Here is a 6,529-nt window from a genome sequence, read left to right on the forward strand (position 1 = left end):
GCTCACACCACTTGGACACAGCAGGGCTGGCCCAGGTCTGAGTCACAGACACATATTCTGATTAATGGTGCTTACTTTTTAGAGGGGTTCCAGCAGATAAGATTCTTATGGAAGCATAAGATACATAGATATGAAACTGGGTGGAATGAACATAGATATGAAAGGGGTGGAATGAAAGAAATGAAGCCAAGCATTGCACACAACTGATTAACTCAGTAAAACCCATTATGAAACTGTCCTCAGCCATTGAACATCTGCCTTCAGCTCAGGGGGTAATCCTGGGGTCCTGGGATCGAGTTCTGCATTGGGCTCCCGGCAGGGGAGCCTGCTTCTCCCTCTGCCTGTGTCTCTGCCTCTCTAAAATCTCTCATGAATAAATAAAATCTTAAAAAAAAAGAAAAGAAAAGAAAAGAAACTGTCCTCACCTATTCAGCCCTTCTGTAACTTCTCACTGCCTCCATATGGGTCTCAGATACCTGACTTGCATATTTTGCCATAATGATCTTCACTATACATATGACCTGGGTGCATTAATATTAAGTAAATAAACTTTATTTTGAATGCACTCATATGGTTCAAAATGCAAAACTTATAAAAGGGTACATAGCAAAAACTCTCCCACCTTCCCCTTTCACGCAGATCCTCTTCCCAGAGACAACCACCATTGCTATGGTATGAATGTATGTGTTCCCCTCCCCGCAATTTCACATGTTGGAATCCTAGCCCCCACGTGATGGTGTTAGAAGGTGGGGTCTTTGGGAGGCAGTTAGGTCCGGACGGTAGAACCTCCATGAATGGGATTGGTGTCCTGATAAAAGAGGCTCCAGCGACATCCCTGACATCCCTAGCCCCTCCTACCATGTGAGGACACACCACAGCGAGAAGACACGAGCTGCGAACCAGGAAGAGGGCCTTCACCAGGACCCACAATGGCTACTACTACAACCCAGTCTCCAGAACTGTGAGAAATAAATTTCTGTTCCTTATAAGCCATGCTGCCTATGGTATTTTGTTACAGCAGACTGAGCAAACAAAGACAACTGGTATCAGTTTCTTGTGTGTCTTTCCAGAGGAAAAGACTACTAATGTCTACTAATATATAAGTAAATAGATGCACACATACACACAAACACACATGCACACACACATAAACCCTTTTTATTTTTTACAAAGATTTTACTTATTTATTTATTTATTTGAGAGAGAGAGAGAGAGACAATGCAGGGATAAGCAGGGGGAGTGGCAGAGGAAGAGGGAGAAGTAGACTCCCTACTGAGCAGGGAGCCCAAAATGGGGCTCGATTATAGGACCTCGGGATTATATCCTGAGCCAAAGGCAGACGTTTAACTGACTGAGCCACCCAGGTGTCCCATATACACCCTTTATAAACAAAAATGAAGCATATAGGACATAATGTTCTTTCACTTGCTTTTATGACTTAACAATGCACCTCAGAGCTTGTTTTATTATCAGAATATAAAAAGCTTCCTTATTTTTTAGGGCTGCTTTGTGTTCACTTGCCCCATTCTTCAACCAGTCTTCAACTGATGAGCAATTAGGTGGCTTCTGATCTTTTGATACAGCAAACAATACAGCATGAATAATCTTTCAATTATACTATTCATGACATAGCATCCTCCTTTCAATCAACTGTTTCCAAAAACTTCTCTCCTGTCCTAAGCAATATCTATGAAGGCATAGATTTGATGAGCTCATGATATATTTTTCTAATTCACATTAACATGAATAGATAAGAAATTCACAACCATTTAAATCAAGGTGCTTGCCTGTGTATCACCTGTAACCATTTTGCTTAGCACGTGTGCCATGCATCCATTATTAAAGGAAACACTGGCCACCCGGACATTCCCAACTACTTGAGGATCTGCCCTCTGCCTTCCTCTCCAAATTCATTTCCCCGGTCTCCTACACTCCAACTTTGTGGAATCATAGGCCGTTTTAAGTTCATGCCAAATTGGATCGTGCCCCAGAAACTTTGTACATGTCCTCCCCTGCCTGGAACAGCATCTGCACCTTGTCCCCTGGAAAGGGAAAGCTCCTATTCTTTCCTCAAGTCACAGTCTAAGGTCTCCCCCTCCAGGAAGCCCTCTCTGCCTTCTCCATCCAAACCTGCACCTACCTACCCACCTGGTTCCTGCTTGCTTCTATTTTAACCTTCAGCACACAGAGTTAGTACAGCACAGTGGTTACAAGAGTAAGGTCTGAGTTAGGCTGCCTGGGTTCAAACCCAACTCCACCACTTACTAGAAGCTTGACCTTGGGCAAATTGTTTACTCTCCTGGGGGTGTCATTTTTCCCATTTGTAGAATGGTGATGATTATAACATCTACCTCATAGTGAGGATCAAAAGATGTGTTTAGCAGAGGAAATGCTCTACAACTGTGCATTATAGCGATTATCTTTACAGCTCTGTTTCCCGTGCTACATTATTAGCTCATTTTAGCCTCCAAGCTCTCCAGTTTCTAATCCTGTCAGGCCTACCTTCCAAATAGATCTCATTTCTGAGCACTATCTCACCCCGACCACACTGCCAGCTGAATATGAGCCACCGTCCTCTCCCATCTGAGCATCAGCCTCCTAACGGCCTCTGTGTCCCATGTCCAATTTCTTCAGTCTATGCCTTACAGCAGAGGATCAGAGTCCCCTTTAAGATAGAAGTCAGATGAGGTCATATCCTGCTCTGAACCATCCAGAAGTTTCTATTTTTTTTTCTTAAAATAAAGGCTTTCTTATTTTTAAAATAAAACCCAAATTCCTTACTATGGCAAAAGAGGCCCACACCATCTGGCCCCTGCCTCCCTCTATGGGTGCTCCCTCTTCTCCAGGCACACTGGCCTCCCTGCCATTTTTTGCCCCTCAGGCACACAGAGGGAGTCCCCACCTCACTCCTCAGCCTGTTCTTCCACACACTCCCGCCCAACACTTGCTCCATTCAGGCTCTGACTCCTACCCAGAATGACCATTGACTATCCCTCTCCAGTCCTTCTCTGTTCAAAACACTCATGGCTTCCCAACATGATGTTTATATGTGTCTATGTGTCCCACTGGAATGCTCCATAAAGACAGGGACTTTGTTTTATTTACTACTGTCTTCTCAATCCCCAAGGCAGTGCCTGGCACAAAGTAGATGCTCAATAAATATTTGCTGAGTGACCGGACAAATGAGTGATGGCAGTGACCAGCACAGGGACAATAACATTTCTGAGGTCTAGCAAATGTCTGGAGAGGAATGGAGAGCTAGGGAAACAGAAGAACCAAGCACAGAGGAAGGAAGGAGAGAAGGAAGCCCAGAGGATTTTGGGTTTTAGCTGTCATGTCTCTTTATTGAGATATAATTTACATATCATGGGGGCACCTGGGTGTCTCGATCAGTTAAGCAGCTGCCTTCAGCTCAGGTCATGATCTCAGGGTCCTGGGATGGAGCCCTACAGCAGGCTGCTCAGCATGGAGTCTGCTTCTCCTTCTCCCTCTGCCTCTCCTTCTGCTCATGTGTTCTCTCTCTCTGTTAAATAAATAAAATCTTTTTAAAAATTTACATATCATGAAAAGTACCCATTGCAAGTGTACAAATCAGTACATTTCAGTAAATTTCCATAGTGAGGAAACCATCATCACCACCCAGTTGTAGAAAGATCCCTCACTCTTCTGGCCTTTGCTCTTATCCTGCTCACAGCTCCCGTCCCAAACCACCACCAATCAGTTCTGTGCTCTCTAATTTTGCCTTTTCTAGAAACTTCATATAAATGGAATCATACATTATGTAGTCTTTTCTGTCTGGCTTTTTCTGCAACGTTTCATAATTATTTTTAGGTTCACCCATGTCAGGCATGCACCAGTAGCTTGTTCTTTCTTATTTCTGAGTAGCATTCCATCATATAGATACACCACATTTTGTTTATCCATTTTCCAGTTGATGGATATTTGTGGGGTTTCTTGTCTTTAGACTATTATGAAGAATGTTGTCATGATTTTTCAGGCACATGTGTTTCCAAATGTCTGGGGTAGATTCGTAGCAGTGAAATTGCTGGGCCATATGATAAGTATATGTATGAGTCCAGAAGATTTTGATGCCCTAAGACTTTTGGAAGCTCCACTGAGGCTTATACGAAAATACTCCAAATGTTGTAGAGGAAAACACACGTAAAACTCAGTATGAGCTGCAAGCTCAGCTCCAAGTCCTAAGTACGTGGCCAATTCATTATGCCTGTGTTTGAAGCCCATTTGCAGTTGTATTTGATGTATTGTCTGTGGGGAGACGGTGAAATTTGCCAGCCTTCAGACTAACAACTGAGCCTAATTTTTCACCCAGTGATTCTAAAGAAGTTTCTTCTTGGCAGAGGTTTGGGCAAGGAACAGTTGAAATTGATTGTGGCAAATGGTGTGGGAAGAAGTGATACAGTCTTTACCACCAAAAAACACAAGTGAAAGGTGAAGTGAACATAATCATGTGGAAGAGTCCCTGGCCCCTAGTGAGATTTTGGTCCCTGCCAAGCATTCTGGACCCCCATCATCATTCCCAACTGCAGAGGCCTTGAAACCTAAGCCTTCCAGCATGCACAATCTCAGATCCTGCCAGGTGCATCCCAACAAAGCCTTGCTTCAGGTTTTAAACATTGTTATTATGATTTGGGGAATCATGATGAGCCAAAGCTTACTTGGGCTGTGATGGCATTTACAGAAAGCTTCCAGGCTTTCATCTCCTGCTTTGCCACACACCCCCCGCTCTGCTCTGCTTTGCTTTAGCTTCAAAGACTTCACCCACTGAGGGAATTGACCTTCCAGTGAAAGCTTCAAGGGATGAACCCTCTTGGCCTCCATCCCTATCCTACTGCATGAGAAAATGAAATACTCATCACAGCTCTCCTTAGAGATCTTCTGTAGCATAAAATCAGAGTTGGTCCTAAGATTTAATTTCGGCTTCAAAAGTCAATCCGACATTCCCAACTGAACAATGCCCATTTGAAAAAGGTAAATAAATAAATAAAATTTTCTTAAAGCAGCATTTTCAGAGCTTTGGGTAAATATTCTCTCCGATGGGTTCCAGCCTCCCTGTAAAGAGAGAGGACACTGGGAAAATGATTGGTCACGTGAGCAGATTTCATAGGAGTTCTTGTTGCTGTTGTTTGTTTGATGTAATGGGGGTTCCATCTAAAAGAAGGGGCTTCAGGCCATCTTTCAGGATCACCTGGAGGTGATCCATGTGGAAGAGTTGATTGACATGGGTGGAGATGGGAGAAAGAAGTGAGGTCACCATTGGTCTCAAGGCTAGGGTCTGAACCCTGGGGTGAAATGCTAAAGGAGCATCTGTGCAACTCAGGGAGCCCCTGTCAATATTTTGAGGGCCAGTGGACAAAGTGGGGCACGTGCAGAGCCAGGCAGATTTGACTCACTCCAGCACAAGCACACAGTGTGGCTTCTGCTCTGGAAAGAAGTTGAGAATGCAGGACCCACACATGGGGCAGGTTGCAGGCAATGGGCTGGAGGATCTGGGTTCAAAACCTTACTTTGCTTCTTCCTAACTGACTTTGGACAAGTTCCCTCACCTGTCTGTGCCTCAGTTTTCTTGTCTGTAAGCCAGATATATTAATAATGACCACCTCCTAAGTTTGCTATGAGGAATAAGTGAGTTAATACACAGAGAGGGCTTATCTGGGTGTATAGGAAGTGTTTGCTAAAAGTGTTGCATTCTTGCTGCTGTTATAGGTTTCCAGCTTTGAGGAGCCACTGGGTGACACCATCTATCATATACATTAATGTCAAGGTTATTCCAGCAAGAGCCACTGAAAAGCAACCTAGAGCAAACATACCCTGAAAGAGTCATTTGAGAGCTGATATGAAACCAACTTGGGACTCCCAGCAGAACCTGGGTGACACTTTGCTGGAATGGGGTGGGAGGGAGCAAAAAGGCCTTTATTATATAGATAAGGGTGCCAGTCAGTGGAGTAGATATGACCACTGTTAATCATGACCTTGTTAGACTCAGCTTTGGGAGCCTGGGAATATCTGAGTTACCCAAACAAGAGACTGGCAGAAACATAGAGGACACAGCTGCTGAACGGTTTAGCACATTCATACTCCCCAGGTTCAAATCCCAGATCTGCCACTTCCTAACCATGTGTTTTGAGTGAATTAATGAAATCTCCCTGTGCCACAGTTTGACTCAATTGTAAAAATAAAAATAATAGTCCATACTTTATAAAGTGAATGTTGGGTTTGCAAAAGATCATTAAAGAATATCCTTAACATGAGTGCACAATAAACATCAAAGAGCCAAAATAGCAGATTAGGAACAAGAGGTTCTCATGTGCAAAGGCTTAGAGGTGGAGAGAGAGCAGAGGTGCAGGGATCAGTGAGAGGCAAGGTGTGAGGTTGTAGCTGCTCTGGGACCCACAGGCCTGTCCTGGGCTCATGGGACTTCTTTTACACAAATAGAGTGATGATGAGCAGGAAAGGGATGTCTGGGATCCTGATAAATGACCGTGATTGTATCTATGTCACATGAGCTAAC

This window comes from Vulpes lagopus, chromosome 3 (genome assembly GCF_018345385.1).
Source record: "Vulpes lagopus strain Blue_001 chromosome 3, ASM1834538v1, whole genome shotgun sequence".
NCBI lineage: Eukaryota > Metazoa > Chordata > Mammalia > Carnivora > Canidae > Vulpes > Vulpes lagopus.